Source organism: Atractosteus spatula, chromosome 16 (genome assembly GCF_055471065.1).
Source record: "Atractosteus spatula isolate fAtrSpa1 chromosome 16, fAtrSpa1.hap1, whole genome shotgun sequence".
In the NCBI taxonomy this organism is placed as follows: domain Eukaryota; kingdom Metazoa; phylum Chordata; class Actinopteri; order Semionotiformes; family Lepisosteidae; genus Atractosteus; species Atractosteus spatula.
Window position 1 is genome coordinate 4,755,962 of NC_142721.1, and position 17,780 is coordinate 4,773,741.

The window sequence follows — 17,780 nt, forward strand, 5'->3', positions numbered from 1 at the left end:
ACTTCTACTTACTGTAGATCACCAGTGAAAGTAATTACTAGCGTATCGTCACCAATAATTACCAAAGGCATGTAAACTGTATGTAAGAACTGGTCTCAATTGGTTTTTGGAGACGCTCTGAACTTGGCGGTACTGGGTCATCGCTGCCAAACTACACTGCCAAGTGGAAGTCAGTATTTTGACTCTGTTCACCAAAAACGGAGGGAAAAGGGTGACATCCTTAGATTAATCAGCTACTAAATACCAAATGATCCAGGTGGGGCGAATGGCCTACTCTTTTTTTTAACCTTTATTATATTCTTACCAGTAGATACCATTTGACTCATCCTCAACCGAACTCACTCTTGAGGATCTCTTTTTAACAAAGACGGATATCTGCCATTATTTGCCGTTATAATTCTAATGTTACACTCTAATAAACTTCAAATGCCCGCGGTGGGGAGCGGTTTAACTCAGAACCAAGCAGGGGCAAAAAAAAAGGGGGGGGGGGGCTTCAGAAACAAAATTATTTTTCTTTTTGGAAGAGGAAGCAAGAAACGACAGCATTTTCAGATTACTCGTGAAACGCTGGTATTTACAAAATAGGCGAGAACCGAATAACAGGTTCTAGCTTTTATCGCTAGGTTTATGTACTTTACTGTGCGAATCAGTGCTGCTGCTCGCTTCGCATCCCCTGGCGATGCAATATCTACTCTTCGTTTTGGGAGTACGAGAGTAAAATGCCGACCGCCCCTAAGTGCTGTCTCGCTGCCCAGCGCTGTTCCCCCTGCGCCTGCTCTGTTAGCACCAGCATCTTGACAGCGGCTCTTAGCATGTCCGTGGGTGCCATTGATTGAGTGCGTCTGTGTTTGACTGGGGCAGCACATTGTCATCGCTACATTGTTTTCTGGGTGACAGCTCCTCTGGATCCATCTGTCTATGAGCGAGGAAAGAATGAGAAGAGGGCGATCACTGACTGTCCGGGCAGCTCAAAACGGTCACCGTAACAAACGGTAATCTTGCTTTCCGATTTTTAAAGCCGTGTTGTGCAGATGTTAACGTTACCAGACTGGATGTCCTGTGAGCTGTGTAAATTGCTTGCAGACTTGAGGTATCACAAAGGACGCGGTCTATTGCCAAATGCATGCAAGAGAGCTTCGGACGTTGAGCTATTTTTTTCTGTAGTATTCACGCAATTCAATGTATCGTAACAAAGGTTCTGCTTTTTGGGACGCCGACACGTTTTTCTCATTTGAAACAAAAGCCAAAAAAAAAAGAGAGAGTGTAAGCTCACTTCAAATGAATCTGAGAATCTTACACACGCAGAGCACATAAAACGATGTTTAGTTTCGTTGCTTCCCCATTGTTTAAGTACTGTAGTTCCCCTAAATATCTGAAAATGTGATAGGGGCTCAGAATGTGCTCATTGAGCCTCTTCATGAATTAATCCAAATCTAACTGAAGTTATTCAAAACCGTACAGTATCAGAAATTAATTTTACACTGTCAACTGTAAATCTACAAAATAACGACATTAAGTCTTGTAGTTGCAACTTATTATCTCTGTAATATTACTTAGTAAATAAAAAAAAAACCCGTATAAAATCACAGTTTCAATAAATGCGATCTAATACACCCTGCTCTTAAAAGACTATCCGTTTATGGATCAGTGTGTTTCCGTATTGCTGTAATTTTAGGGAAAAAAACATTTAGGCCTTACAGAAATGTGTAGCAATTTTAGTCATCTGTGGTCCTTGTAGTTACTAATGCTATTACAAGACGGATTGTTGATAGTTTCTTTTCATTTTGGATGGTGTCTGGCACTTGTTTACAAGAATATTGTATTTTGTATCCTAAAATGTAATGTTGAAAGTATGAGAAGTCAGGATATTATTGTAGAAAGGAATAACAACCACAGTGAAGATACATTGCAGGGTAAAACTGGAGTTGATCACTTTTACTTTTTTCCCAGGTTCGGTCGAGCTAAAATGCTTCACTTTAGTAATGCAGTACGGTATGCAATTTTAATCTGCTGTGATACCAAATTGTGACTGAGCACCACAGCTAGAGGTTTTGATGTGATATCTTAATCCCACAGTTGTTGTACACTGCGTCCTCGCTTGCACCGGTGATGGAAAACGTAGTCTGTGTGAATGGTTATGGTTACGGAGTTATATTGTATTAGTCATGTAACTAAATAGGTTTAGGGCGCAATCGGGCTGGAAGTGAACGAGAGTTGTGTTGCACTGCACTGGGGAAATATTTGTTATTGGTGTGATTTCGTTATGCTGACTAAGCAGCCAGAATTCCATGCTGTTGAAGGAGGCATAGGGAATTTAACACGTGTGTTAGGAGATACTGTAGGTATTAACTCTGTAGTCTTTCTGTGAACAACGATATAAAAAAGAAATGTAGTTCCTTATGTATATTGTGTATATATACAGCAGATTGTTTTTATTTTAATTTCCTTTGGTGATTGGTAACAGGACTGAAAGCCTTGCGTTATACTGTATTAATCTACAGTAAACACCACTGTGCTGGTGAGAACAGTTCAGTTGTCAACAGGCCTTTTAGTGAGTAGGAGGCCACTAGGAATTTCTGTGACTCACAAGATAACTGCCTGCATCAGTATAACTTTTCTTACTTCTTTGTTCAGAAACATACCATTTGCATTAACATTCTTTTTAAGTGAGCCCCAAAACAACAGATTAAACATGGAGGATGGAGACTTTATCATTGATAACACACACATTTATAACCCCAGTCCTCAGATTGGTTGTTTCTGGGTTTGTAGATCCTTTTTTATCCCTCTTTTTCATAATCCACAATATTAATTACACTTTGGTAGACAATACATGTAAGTTTTTCCCCACTCAGTTACTGAATATACAGAGGTGTTATGCTACTGTAAGTGCTAACTTTTATTGGTCTGAAAAGTAGCCTGGGAAACAACTAATTCTGAAAACACTTTGTAAGACTGCACCTTGTGCTGGAGCATGTAATACATCATATTAAGTTTGTGTAGGCCTCTGTATGTAGCCGATGGTAGGCATGTGGTTTGACGTTTGAACAAATTTGAGAAGGCAGGAAATGAGATCATGATTTAGCTTTATTTCATTTGACTAGTTGAGTGTTTTTTTGCCATGGTGACAAGCCAAAGAAAAACCTCAGTTCAGAAAACAAAGGGACAAGTAAGCTAGAACAGCTCAGTCAGATATCCTTTCGGCTTTCCGTTTATTTTACTGTAATGGGTTCATTGAGTCCTCTGTTGAATTTCTTGTTAGGTTAAGAGCTAGTGAAAATGCCCAAAATAAAATGTTTTTATTTTTTCTGTAAGAGTAGTAGGAGAACTCTGCTGCTGAGTTAGCTGTACAGATTTCTTGTTTGATACGTAAAGTATTGTTGTCGAACTGTTCCTTTGGTCCAGCTTCTGTTTAGTGTACCAATGCTATGTGGCTCTTCCACAAAACAGTTGCCCTCTTTTGTCAGTTTTGTTGGATTCCCATAAAGCACACTGGGGCACGTCTCTGTGATGAAATGAGCCATCATAACTTAAGAAGTGTAGTGCACTGTTGGGAACACCAAAATCCTAAATCAGATGCTATTCTTGCCTTTGTGACAGATAGACACATCAGGAAAATTAGGGTGCTCTGCATATTGTGCAATAAGGCCTTTCCGTATAGGTGTGCTTCATTATGCAATTTAGATTTCTGCATCTGAATTTATTAACAGAATGCAAAATTATACTGAGAGGACAAGTTCGAGAAAAGTGATTGATCAGGGTGTCTCGCCTTTCCTTTTCATTCAGGCATTGACTTGTTCAGTAAAGTAGGTATATTTACAGTATGTCCACCTGGTAGCAGAACTGGTCTCGGAGATCCTGAAGGGAGGGAGAGGTCTGGTGTGCAGTGAACGAAAACACAGGCCGCATCAGGGTAAAAAGTCTCAGTGGTTTGACTGCTGGTTACTACTTCCTGTTGCATTTGACACTCGGACAACACACTAAAATTTCGGTTCATCTCCAAAATTAATTTCGGCCTCAGACTTGTCATTTGCATTCTCACAAGCAGAAGGGAGAAGATGGGTAACAAGACCACCCTCTTGAACAGATTGTAAGGAAACCCACACGAACACAGAAGAACATACAAACTCCAGGGCCCCAGTGCCCTTGAATGCCACCCCTTGATTCTAACATACTTCCCATATACTGGTCTATACAGTAGGTGACTATGTTTTGCCTCCTAACAACAAAGTCAAACTACTGTACTGTACATTTCACACACATTGCCTTGTGTGATGTCCACTTCTAACTAATCCATCTGAAAATTTATGTCTTTATGGTTTCTACAAAGAGGGTAACATTTGTCTGAATTAATCAAACAGAAACAATTTGCAAAACATCCTTACCACACATTTAATAATGACCACTTACTTTTCATGGGTTTTGATTTTTATGTGCCTACAATCTGTGAGGGATGAAACCTTCTGAAATCAAACACATTTGCAAATTTGAAAAATGACAGAACACATTAACCCAGCATTGAAGCTGGGGAAAAAAAAAGGCAGTGAACTGCAGGTCAGGTTCAGGTATCAGTGAGGATACAATATATTAGAAAAAACAAATCCTCCCTCGTGGTGCTGAAATGAACTTTCTTTGTAGAAATACTAGACCAAAGTAAGTCTAGACCCAAATCATCTTATTGCAGCATTACCATCAGAATGCAAAACATTGATCATTTAGTGCTGTTGCTGGTTAATTATGCAAAGCATTCCATTTATAGATCTACAGTATGCTGTGTATCCATTAAATCCTACTATCATGTAGATGATTACATTATATGTAATAGTTGTAAGAGTGGTGTATTTATACTAACACAATTGAGTTTTATCCCCTTCGTATAGACAACTGCTAAATTAACAGATGTTCAAGCATAATAATAATAATAATAATTCAGGTTCATTTTACAACTATTACTTGCCAGGATAAGATTAATCTCCCTCACACCCTAAATTGGATGAAACTGATGAAACTGATAGAAAATAGATGGATAGAAGTACAATCGTTATTTAGATGCCAGTATTTTAATCACATAAGAATAATAATAAGAATTGACTCTGGAGTCTCATGACAGTAATGTCTAAGTAATCTCAGGTCTAAATTGGTGGTTTTCATTCAGGGTACAGCCAAGGATCGTTCAGAGTGGGAGTAATGGTGAAAAAGAGTCAGCATGATTATTACATGACCCCACTATCTCTTCATCTGTCACCTGACTGCCCCTTCATTTTGACACGATATATTTTGAGTCTGAAACAAACACTGTCTCGCCAGGAAGATACGGGACAGATGATCTGTACTGAAGGGCAAACATGTTGGGGGTACAACTAGGAACATGAGTCTCGCCTAGACTTAAAAGTAATAGTATGCTGAGTTTGCTTAGCAAGCCCAGTCCTTTTTCACAGAAGCAGCTGACCATTTCAGTGCGATAAATGCCACAGGCTTCTAGACCACATCCTGTACCTCTGAAGCTTAGCAATAATTGACAAAGAAGTGGACTTTTTGAACCTCAAATGCTTTGTAATGGACAAATGTTAAATGAACATTAGAGCTTTTCTTCCCACTTGTAATTTGTCAGCAAACTGCCTTGTCCTTTAAACCTCAGTTTTGAGAGGGAAATCTGATGCACCACTCAGAAATGCATTGTGTTACGACTTAGACTGAAACACGAAGTTAGCCGCACAAAGGAAAGCCAGCAGTGACAGCAGAGTCTTTCCTCTTTATCAGAAAAGATTCTACCTGTTTAAAAGAGAACTCCTACCGCATAGTCCCCTGTGGTAAGTTATTTATAGGGCTAGCATGATTAATAACAGCCAATGAGCTTGTGGGTTTTATTTTTAAAGGCTTGGTTTATATCATCGTCTTTCCTGGCGTGCTGTTGGCTGTGTTTTGTTTGAAAACCCAACAGATTATTCCCCTCGCTAATTCATCATTACCTCCACCTTGTGCCCCTCTAATATAATCCTTGAGGAATCTTTCACATAGGCATCCCTCTGCATTCAACAGTACAGTGTGAGCTGGGCTGGATCCCTTTAGTGAGACAAGGAGCGGTTTCATTTGCAGGGGGAAAAAAAAAGGAATTCACATTAGTTTTACTGTAGGTATTACCTCCCCTTTCTGCACCCCTCTGATACCAGGTTTGTTTAAACTGCGTTAAGATGCCCACCTCCATGTGAGGAGTGTGAAGCAGTCATTTCGTTAACTAGTAAGAGCTTCCAGCAATGCCGATCCACTGATCATCACCAGTTCAGAGGTCTGGAGTCTTTTAGTTCCCGAGAGTTTTTGCTCTAGGTGGCTAAATGGCTTTCTGATGTGGTTGATTCATGTCCTTTTATCCCCACCCTGACATAACACAAATCCATTTATTTCTAAAGGGGGGGGGGGGGCAGCCTTTATTTGATGTGGACTCTGGGTGTAATTTATGTTTTCTCTCTTTTCTCTCTATGATTACTATGGTTAAGTGGGTGATGTATTGTACTTAATTAAACTGATGAGGAGGAGGGGTGTCTGCTGAGGGGATAATAGCCAGCAGTCGCAAGTGGCAACCATGTTGCTGAGCCCGAACAGCAGTTTTTAATTTATCTGGTTCACGGCCACAGCCTATATACTGTACTAGAACGGGAGAGTCAAACAATTGCATGCATGTGTCTTACCACATACAGTAGTGTAAATGAGCACTGCCCGGCTCCTCTTTTGTACCTGCAATCCCAAAGAATCCCACAGCTCTACCGGCAGATGAGATGGAGTATTGATGCAGCTCTCGCTGAGAAATGTTTTAGTTCACTGAAGGATGGCAGCTTCTGACCCAGTCAGCCCTGTAGTAGTGCAATAATGTACATATTATAGCAAATGGGCTGAAGCTGATTTCTTGTGCAGTAGATGCTTATCTGCTAGACTAGCTAAATATGAAAGAAACTTAGAATTCTTAGATTTTGCCATAATGTTTTTGGAAAATGTGTTTTCACTGGGGGAACAGAAGATTTGGTAATTAAGGACTATACTTCAATATTGTTTAGAAATGTTCATGAAATTGTTTTTCTTTTATGTCAACATATGTATTGTTCAATTTAGAAAAAATGGCATCTTTTTGGGAAAATAAGTCATTGTGAATTAAACTCTTTAAATATGGCCATAAGAAGTACACTTTCATCTGCAGAAAGGACTCTACTTTTTACTTGTGCCCATGATTTAAAAGGTAAAAAAAATGTTTTCCTATTGCCACTGCAATCTATTATACACTTAGTGTCAGTATAATTAAAAGTAACTGGAATGTTGGTAACATTTTTCGGTGAGGTGGTCTTAACTATAATTAAGCTACCATTGCCTCCTTCCTGTGCCTGCCTCTCTGTCTCTGAGCCTACTGTGCACACAGTGCAATCGTGCATCTCGTCAATGGCAAATTGGCCTCTTTCAAGGCAATTTATATGACTCAAGGGTGAAGCTGATGGTTATTTGGGTCTATTTGCACATTTAATGGAGACCTGACTCAGGCACTGTTTCCCTACAGATTTTTCATGCATAGCTTTTGCATAAAGAGGATATGATTTCCCTTTTTCTTTCCAAATTTACTTACTCTGAGGCCCTCTCTGTTTCTCCTGAATGATCTTATCATGAAATGCTTATTCCAACAGTCAAATTCCAATTTCTGGTAGCTGAGTGTCCCACCGTTATATTCTCAATAAAAATATAACAGTTTAGTCCATTAGTACTGTACTGACAGTTTAGTCCATTAGTACTGTACTATGTCTCTTCATTCTGAGAAAAAGTCCACCCCCTTTAAATTTTTCAACTGCAAAAATGATTTATTGTGTTGCAGAGAAAACTCTAGCCTGGAATACTGAATGCCATAGTCATTGCAGACCAATTTGGATATGCAAGGAAAATAACTCTTTGTTATGTTCTAAGTTGTGTGAAGCTTGCATTGTGGAACATGATTGCATCGTAGCTTTGGTTGTTTCATTGTTAAATAAGGGGCAGTCTTTTCACTTTTCACAAGAAAGTGAAAGTAAATTCATTCTTTTTGGGATAGCATGAATCCTCAGGTTTTTAAAACATTGTCCTGAAATACAGTACCTAGGGCTGTGGGCTCATAGCTGAGAAGAAGTGGGATTAAATCCTGGATTGGTTCACTGCTGTTGTACATTTCTGTAACTCAGATTGGTCCAGTAAAATACCCAGCTGCAGAAATGCATACAAAAAAGTCACTTTGGGGGGAAAAAAAAATCAACCAAATAAATTAGACAATAATAATTAATAAAGGGCTAGTTATGCTCTCAGGTTTAGATGAGAAATTTTACTTTCTTGTTTCCTGGCTTGGTATTGTACAGAAGTATATATACCAGAGTAAATGAATAGCAAACAAGAACCCTCAGTTTTCTGAAGCCTTGTTCTTTGGCAATTGTGTTGAGGCTGGTACAAGGCAGTGATAGCACTCACAGATGTCCCTAGACTCTCTGCTAGTGGGATCAGTGGGCTGAGTGTTATGGTATTAAATTTCATCCCCTCCCCTCTGCCAGCACTTCAGGGCCATGTCTGGTAAAATCAGTAGGTGAAAGTGAAATTGCAGGACGGTGGATCTCTCTGTCAAGTCAGGTAACAGCAGTTATATTTGATCAGGGAAACAATGTGCAATTTGAGATTCTTGTTAATCCACATTGCACAGATAATACATACAGTGTGGCCTGCATTCCACGAACTCTTGACTTTGCTGTTGTGTTTACAAGATACACCTAAACTCAGACTGTTCTTTGTGTTTCCTGAGAGGTTCATTGGTGCACTATACTAGCTTGTTCAAATGCACAGCACTTCAAAAACAATGGGCTCTCCATAGAGTTCAACAGTTCATATTTGTATGTGATTAATGTATTAAAATCTGTTCACGGTCAACTAATTACATAAGAATTCATTAGAAACAGACTCTGGTTTATAGTACCCAGAGGTACTATAGTCATTTTTCAAAGCATTATGTGAAATGAAGCAAAGAATGTCTTTCATGCAGCACATACAGTATACTGTACATAAATTGTAAGTTGTGTCTGCACCATGTTTGAGGTTAGAGAAGGTAATCTGGCAGCTTTTGATCATAAATGTAAGGCTTCAGAAATTACTCACTTTGTAGTGTACAGTAAGTCTTTGACCACATCATCGGTGTCACTAATCTTCGAAATTGCCTTTACCCTCTTGTAGGCAAATCGTCTGCATAACTCAGGCTTCTTTGTGACACGCTAGATCTACTGTAAATGGGACTTGGAGATAGCAAAGTGTTTTGCGTTTAAACACAAAACTATAACCTAGTGAAAATAATAAGTTTTTTAAAAAATTCTATTTAGTTTTCTTTCATCTTTGTTATTAAATCCAGTTACCCACCATAAATATTATACTGTACTTTCGTTACTGTAAGCTACCATAATGATACAGTTGTGTATACAATGCTTTGTAATTTTAGTTTTTTATCTTTTCCTGTAAAAAAATGATGAAAATGCAAGCGGAGGTCATCAGCGTCCTCTGCAGAAAAATCAGTAGCACATTCAACAGAAGAGATTTGTTTGAAAGAACAGCTTTCTATTGCAGGCTTTTTAGGCTCTGGAGTGGAAATTCAAGAACTGCCTTATAGCTTGCCATTTGTCAGTGTACAGTATATATTTTTTTCATTCTCATTGAGAGCTGTGTTTTGTTATAAGCCAAAGACGATCTATGATTGCAAATTGCTGCAGTTAGTAAGACCTAATTACACTTTAAAATATGGAAATGAAGGGGTTTGATTCGGGCTTGCTGTTGGGGAAATGAATAACCTGCAGTGCTGAGTCAAGTCCTTGCTTACAGCAGTTTGAGAGACGTAAACAAGTAAAAAATAGCATAGGGTATGCACTGGCAAGGAGTGTACGAAATGGAATAAACATAGAAAGGAGGAATTATGTATGGAGAGGAAGAAGAATGAAAATGTCCCTTTGCTTGAGACAAATGATCATATGTTGCATCATTGATGCACCATAAACAATACTGTGGAGGCATATTAATAACACATTTGATTATAAGAAAACAAAAACACAAGGTTTGTGATTATTGCATTGAAGTGTCATTTACTGTAGTGTAGAATTTACTCTAGTCTGTAGTAGTGTAGAATGGATTTGGCTGTTTCTCTCGATCAGTAAAGATGATGTATAAGAACCAGAATACCTTGCTCTAATAGCAAATTAATATAAAATATAAATAAATATAAATAATACATTAATATATAATAGATATACAGATATGAAATAAATTGGAAGTGTTCGTACCCTTTAATTGTATATGTGATAGTGAGAAATATACAATAGCAGTGTTTGGCTTACTAAGAAAACCCTTTGTGATGTTCACTATGCTTTCTGCAAAAAGATGAAACTTCTAATGAGCTTGTTGAGATGACAAGATTTTTTCCTTTAATTCTAATTACTAATCAGGATTACTCATTATAGTTATAGATTGTCAGATCTGTATTGCCGGTGTGTTGCAGTCTATTTCATTTTTAGAACACGTTTTCCTGACTTGTTTGATGTGCAGTGCGGAGTCATTGTAACTTGGTAGCTCTAAACTGGTAGACTGAAATGTAACAAGAAACCTGATTGCAAATGTCCATATCTATCATACAGCTGTCTATCAGGCTTGAATTTAGTTTATTTTTTATTGATGTGCGTGATTAAAATGCTTTGTGACCGAGGCAACATATTACATGTTTTCACTGAAGCAGTGATTTTACATATGAAGCATTTGAGCATAAGACCACATCTGGCTTGGCAGTGGCCATACTGTGAACATGCAGACGCAAACACAGAGTGTTGATGGTAAGAAGGATAATGGACAAGGTCGGGATCATACTGCTGCAGTATTAGCTGTTAGTAAAACCTGAATTGAGTCACTTTGTACATACTTCCTTCTGAGCTTTGTTTTCTTTTTCTTTTTTGCTTTTTTTATACCATTTGGTGCCTGAATGAGCTTGAGATTTGACATATTTCCTTTGGTACTGTGTCACACACATTAGTGAACAGCTAATCAGGATTTATTTCATTTAATGTTGAGGAAATGTCATATCTACACTTTTAAGTTCTTTAAGGGGAGTTCTGCAACAGATCAGATATACTTAGTACAGTACGTGTTTGTTTGGAACAGGTTACCATAATTGACACATGGTGTCATTTCTCACAGTTGGGCAATTGATTTTTGAGATTTTTATCTATAAAGACAGTACTCAAATCTACACTGTCTGAGCTGTAAGAGAGCCCCACAGACACTTCAGGTGGCATCAGGTGGACACCCTTAGTGGCATGTTCAGGATTTTTGGTATGTATTGCATTCAAATTGGTAAAAAAAACAGCCTGATTCTCTTGATTTATTTTTCCCCATTGCACCAAATCAGAAAATTCTCAATCCTGGTCATAATAGAGCCTCCCATGCATCTTTATTTTTCATTCTAGGTGAGCTAAAAATATTTAACTTAATACAAACAATTATTGAACAACTAGTAACTTATTAGTCATTTATGTTTAGGGGGTCAATTAAGTAAACATGAGCTCAGCTGAAATGAAAGCCAGGAAACTCAGTGGGTCTGTAAGATCAGTCTAGAGAAGGCCTGCTAGAATTTAGGCTCTGTGTGGGCCCTTACTGACTAAACGTAGGCCTGCTAGTTTGAGGTGAGGTGTTTTGTTCTCTCTGTTGAAGATGTTTGATGAGAAGAAGTCGTTATCTGAATGATTTAGCATTCATTTGTCTTCAGTCTTTCTTGCAGGCAAAATTGTACAAGGAACAGGAAACATTAAATAGACAGAAAATTGTTATGTTCACAATTTGCTCAATTTCTTGCCACCAGTGTGATATTTGTTCTATCTAGGCAGCCTCTCCATATTTCCCTGTTTAGTTAGTCATGCTTTCATTTTGTTGCCTTTTAACTTAGGATTTTTTAGCTTCTAGTAAATTGCATGCTTGGGCATAAATGACGGAACTTGAAAATGGTATGAATTCAGTCTGGCGTCTGTGGTTTGCAAGCTCCTTGACTGTATTTTTACTCTGGCGTTTTTTTTTTTAATCTCGGGTCATTGTGAAGCTCTTTGAGAGGGTGCTTGGAATGAGAAGACAAAAAAAATATTGATTGACCAAATGACAGGAACAGACCTTGTAGTAAGTGTAGGAACACATGTGGATGGCTTTTGAAAGAAGAAAAATGCACTTTTAAGCTCTGCTTTGCTAAGACTACATGCATATATTTGAATTGAAAAGACAGGAGAAAAAATGCAGATACTGATGCTCATGCATTGACATAAAAAAGGTTGAGTTGCTGAATGCTGTATCTTGGAGGAGTGTGAAGCTACTATCCATAAGCATTGGCACGATGAGGTATCCTACTTGCAAAGGCCATAGGTGTCTTTCTGCAGTGCTGAAGCTTGCTTTCCAGCGTATGTTGTAGATTTTTGCCAGGATGATGTGTTATTCACCTACCGTGTTTAAAAACTCGAGCCGTTTTGCCTGGGAAACATTCTCACGAGATCAACACTTGTTATTGTTTTGTTAGCAGGTAAAAAAAAAATAGAAACACAGAAGGGAATATGTTTCCATCTGCTACAAAGAGATTCTTTTTTTTAAGAAGGATGCCAATAGGCAAACAGCTGTGCCAGGGGAAAGGAGGTCCTTTAACACACCAGTAGATTCACATCTCTCTTTATAGCCCAGTAAAGATGTGGTCTTCTGTTTCCACCAAAATAGGTGCTGCTTCCTTGGGAAAAATGTAACCCACAAAGTGGTCATTTTATTCCTGTATACTCCTGAGTACTTTCAGAGAATGGCGGGAGCTATTCTCAGGCTGAATATTGCCCTCAGGGCCAGGGATAAAAATTCTGTTCGTGCTGACGACGGTGAATGGAGCTCGTGAGCTCGTAGCGCAGCGTTGAGTATTTTGCGAGTGCTGGACTGGAGCAGGAACAAGAACTGAAGTGACAGTCCCTCGCTGCCCCTGGGTCGCAGGCTATTTCTGTCCTTCTGTGTTCCAGATTCCCAGCAGCTGATTTTTTTTTTTTGGGGTCTAAACATGAAAACCATCCTTGGAGTGGAAAACAAGAATGCTATTGTACGGACGTCTCCAGCCCCCTTTGGGTTTTTAGCATCTGATGTGACGAGCACTTATGAATAGTAGAAGCAATAATAATAATTGCACATAGACGAAACACTGAGACAGAAAGGCCTTTCATGTCAATGGCTAGTACTGTATTTGAGGTTTTCTGGAATATTTATGTATTTATTGTTGTTGTTATTATTATGTATTTATGTATGCTCCTTTCTAGAGGCAATAATTACCTCCCTTTCATTGATCAGGAGGTCTGAAGAGAATCGGTATAAAAGTCCTGTAGACAGCAGACAGTCCTAAAGAAACTATGAATACTGTTTATGTCTGCAAGATGTTGAACTACCTTTGCCTGGTCTGTCCACCACCTGTTCTTCATGGCTAAATCTTTAAACCTCTGTATCTGCTTGATGGTGGGTTAGCTTCTTCTCTCTGGGGTTTGGGGTATTTCTCATGCTCAGAAAACCTATTTATTTTTATATAACCTATATTTATTTATTAACCTATTTATTAATTTGTGCATTAAAGAGAAATTCAATTTACACAAGACTTACAGTAGTTATTCCAAAATATGTAGCATTAAGTTGATACATGAAGATCTGTTTGGGCTAAAGTGGATTCTGTACCACCTATAAATATATTGGTTTATTTGGCAAACGTTCCAGAATAAGGTGAAACTAGATTTTGGCAAGATCTGAATGGTCAGAATTTGCTTTATGTATTGGATGTCTGTTCATGTTTTCTGTTTCCTTTTTCTGGTTCCTGGGCATCTGTGACTCGATATTAATAATTATTTTTAAAGGGAGAGAAGAGAATTGCCCACACATTATTCTCAGTTTATTGACTTCATGTATTCAGTGACATATGTTTTTTATAGCACTAAAACATAAAACGTTCAGCTATACTGAACTGAAAAGTCTTTGGTAAAGAGAATGTTGATACTCTAGTAAATAGAATACTGCTGGAATATTCTCCAGAAAACTGGAAACAAAACACTATAAATTACGTTCTAAGTAAATCTGTTTTACAAAAATAAAGAACTAAAAGGCATTGTTAGTTGAGAGCCTAGATATCTCTTGCCTGTTTCTTAATGTGAAAGGCGTTCCTGTAATACACAGAAAGACCCTGTAAGAGAAATCCCCAACTTATTTCGGCTATTATTAAAGGAATTTTTTTCCTCTCACCACTGCCCATTCCAAAAGTTACCTTATCTCAAACAGTCAAATGCACACACTCCTCTCAATGTGCCCCAGCTTCCTCCCACTCCCACTTAACAAAGCAGTTTACAATAAGTCTCTAAAAAAAGGACCTTTTTATCACCAGAAAGGCCAAATGACTACTCTGCATTTGTAATTGAACCCGTGTGATTGGTAAAGTTCTGGGTAGCAAATTATGCAGACAGGTTTTTAACGGGAACAAAATGTAGGTTCTTATGTTCTTCAGTAGATACATTGTTAGACATATGGTCTATTTTTTTTACTAGAACCAACCTTTTTTGTACCTTTCAGCATTTTACTAATACTGAACATAGAAGTCCTTATTCAGTGAAGAACATCATGTTATATAATGTATTATATCATGTTATATTAATGTATTAAGATGTAGTACATGAAAGTCTGCTTATTCTTGCATAACCTAATCACTAATTACAGAGTAATGAAAAAAATGTTATTACCATATTTGTGTGGAAATGTGAAGCTTCCTTTTTGTTTTGCAGTTTAATGAAACGCCATTAAATCATGTTTGATAAAACACTATCCTTTACTGCTATCAGTCGTAAGACTATGTTTCATGTGGTATGAGGATTTGCAGATGAAGACAGCACAGAAATGTCATAGTTTTCTTTAACTAGCATCATGTGAGATTAGAAAAGCATAAAAATTGGACTCATAGAGGTTGTGTTTCTTAATATTGCACTCTAATACAAATTATCTTTAGTCAAAAGTTGGGGAAATGAGTCACAGGTTATTATTTATGGTGTAATAGACTGGCATTTTGTTGACCTGCTACTCACTCCAAGCTAATCATACATATTATGTCATTCTTAATATTACTTTAATACAGACCTAATACAGAATTTATGTTTGGAGTATTCTTGTGAACCACAGATCTTAATATATTTCTTCAAATTTTAAGATTGTTATGCCTTGAATACTGCATTAGTACAGAGCATCAGTCCGTAGCAAAACATTGGTTTTATTCAAAATGATGAATTTTTGGGGAAAAGTTAAGTTTTGCACATATCAAGATTGCTGTTAAGACAGTGTGAAGAACAAGAACTAGTATGTGGTTTCAGGGGTTTTATTATTTTGTTATGGACATTTAGATTTAGAACTTTTAGTCAAACCAAACTCAAAATCAAACATGATATAAGTATATACTAGACCCAGTAGTCTGACCGTTATAAATACAGAAATAAACCATTTAGACTGGACGTATTGATGTGAAACATGGACCATGTAAATTTAGTGATGACTTGCATGTGCTTTCTGTCTGATTTCCAACGATAAACACTGCTGTACAAGTGGAGTATGAATGGTGTAGTCTTGGCATTTGTAGTACTTACAGCAGTAGCACCTGTAATAGTAATAATAACAGTAGCCATAGTAGTTGTAGTAGTAATAGCTTTAGCAGCTACAGTAGCTGCAGCTGCTGTAGTAGTGATGCTTGTAGCTGTTCTAGCAGTAGTAGGAATAGGAGAAGCAGTACATTGAGCGGATATACAGTATCTGTGCCAGTGGTAAAAGAGGCCCGTTTTAGAGAAACTTGAGACCGTGTTGTGCTGTAACCAACTTTTCATCTTTCAACATCTGTTTTTGTTTTGCTGCTTTTGGATGGATTTGCAGTGCTAGAGCTCGCTCATCCATAGCTTGAAGCACTGCGTCTTCTAACTGAGGGTGGTAAGGCATGCTTCAGTGCTTGGTTCCTGTTTGTAAAATGGTTTATATCTGCCACAGACGTCACCTGCTCTCTGAACTAACTGATCCAGAAAGCAGACATCTTGTAAGACATCTTACTTAGCAGATGAATATTATAGTTCCTCTCGATATTCCTATTATTTTCATGTAATTAATAATCTATAGTAGATAGTAGTACTAGTTGACACTGTAGCAGCCTATTGGTTTATACAGTAGCTATATGGATTTTGTTTATAAAAATACATCCTTTACCAAGGACAGTGAGTGAGTAAGTGAAAATCAAGTTGTGGGGCTGCTTACTGTGTATTGAGAACCTTCATCATTGTAATGAGAAGTGTCTGAGCTTCTCATTTGTTGTTGTGCTGTCTTGTTTTAATTTTGGAGGGCCTCTCCTTTTCCAAATCTCACAAACTATGTGTCTTTTTAGGATTTTGTTTTAAAAATGAAGGTGGTTCTGCTTTTTCATGTCATAAAATATTGCCCTTGTTTGTATTCCATGTGTTTTTCGTTACGTGTTTATTTCATTAAGTGTTCGGTTTGTCCCTTTTGTGCACATTCCTCAATGCACTGGGATTTTTCCAAAAATCAAGATAAAAAAACCTAGATTAATCTTAAAACATGGAACACAAGAATAGCAACGACACGGTTTTCTAGCATATTCAAATGCCATCATATAACAGAAATCATACAGTGAAAAATGTTAACCTTCTGTTTATTTTTCTGTAGTGCAGAATTAAAAGTAAATATCTGCATCGGCAGTATTTTGAGTTCTAATACAGTACACACACCAAGAAAAAAGCCCACAAAATCTTTTTAGTTTACCCTTGCTGTATTTTCTGTTTCAGCAAATGATGCTGCCAGAGCTTTCTGTTTGAAACCAGATCGTTTCCATATGTAACCACAGGGCTTTGGATTGATCTTATGCAATCGAAGCAAAAAGAAATCATGAGAACGTTATTCTGGGTTGTGCAGCAACGTGTCACATTGCTGTTATTGGAGCTGTCATCTATAATCAATCAGTTGCCCTCATCCTGATAGTCATTACTGGCTGCTATTAATATGCTCAAGTGCATTTAAAGGATATTTTTTGAGGGGCATTAGACTGGTCTTGGAGATTGAGCTAATCTGCCTTTGAACATCTTAAACTGTAGGTTCAGTGGCATTAGTTTGCCAGATGATTTGTCTGTAGAGCCAGTGGTTGTAAAAGTCAATTAACCAATTTGCCTAGCACAAAGAAAGGTGACATCTGTTCACTGTGCTCTCTGTGCAGAAAGAAATGGTGTGCAAAGACTCTCAGCAGGGCTGCAGTGCTATTTATACCTATTCTTTAATGAAAAAGCTATACTGGTGCACACAAAGCACAGGCTCGATGGATTTCATGAAACATTTGAAACCTAGATATTAAACTGTATTCCAGAAAATCTCTATCTTTAATAAACATAACAAACTGTCAGATTGAAAACATCACAGTTACTTTTAAGAATGAACTCACTGATCCTCGCTGAGTGGAGACGGACTGCTGGGGGATATACCACCACCATTCATGTGTAAATGCTGCCAGTTGGCATAAATTGGCCATCTGTGGTGGATGACATTGGCAAACTGGTGCCATAGACTTTCTGTTGGATTCGGGAGAGTCAGGAGAGGAATCTTTGCATGGCAATATGTCCACAATGTTTTCCTGAAGTCAGGCCATTGTAATCCTAGCACTCCCTCAGTGCTCAGATAATCTTGCATTGTCC

At 37.9% G+C, this 17,780-nt stretch overlaps 1 protein-coding gene across 2 annotated transcripts in view; it reads left to right on the forward strand.

Moving 5' to 3' along the window:
* The first annotated feature begins 857 nt into the window (after positions 1 to 857).
* LOC148819401 (uncharacterized) overlaps positions 858 to 17,780 on the forward strand; it is a 46,044-nt gene continuing 29,121 nt past the window's right edge. Inside the window, exon 1 of one of the 2 annotated variants that reach the window (XM_088934728.1) lies at positions 858 to 992. The gene's annotated coding sequence lies outside the window, so the exon portion shown is untranslated. The remainder of the gene's footprint in view (positions 993 to 17,780) is intronic. The other variant, XM_088934727.1, reaches the window with a different exon arrangement.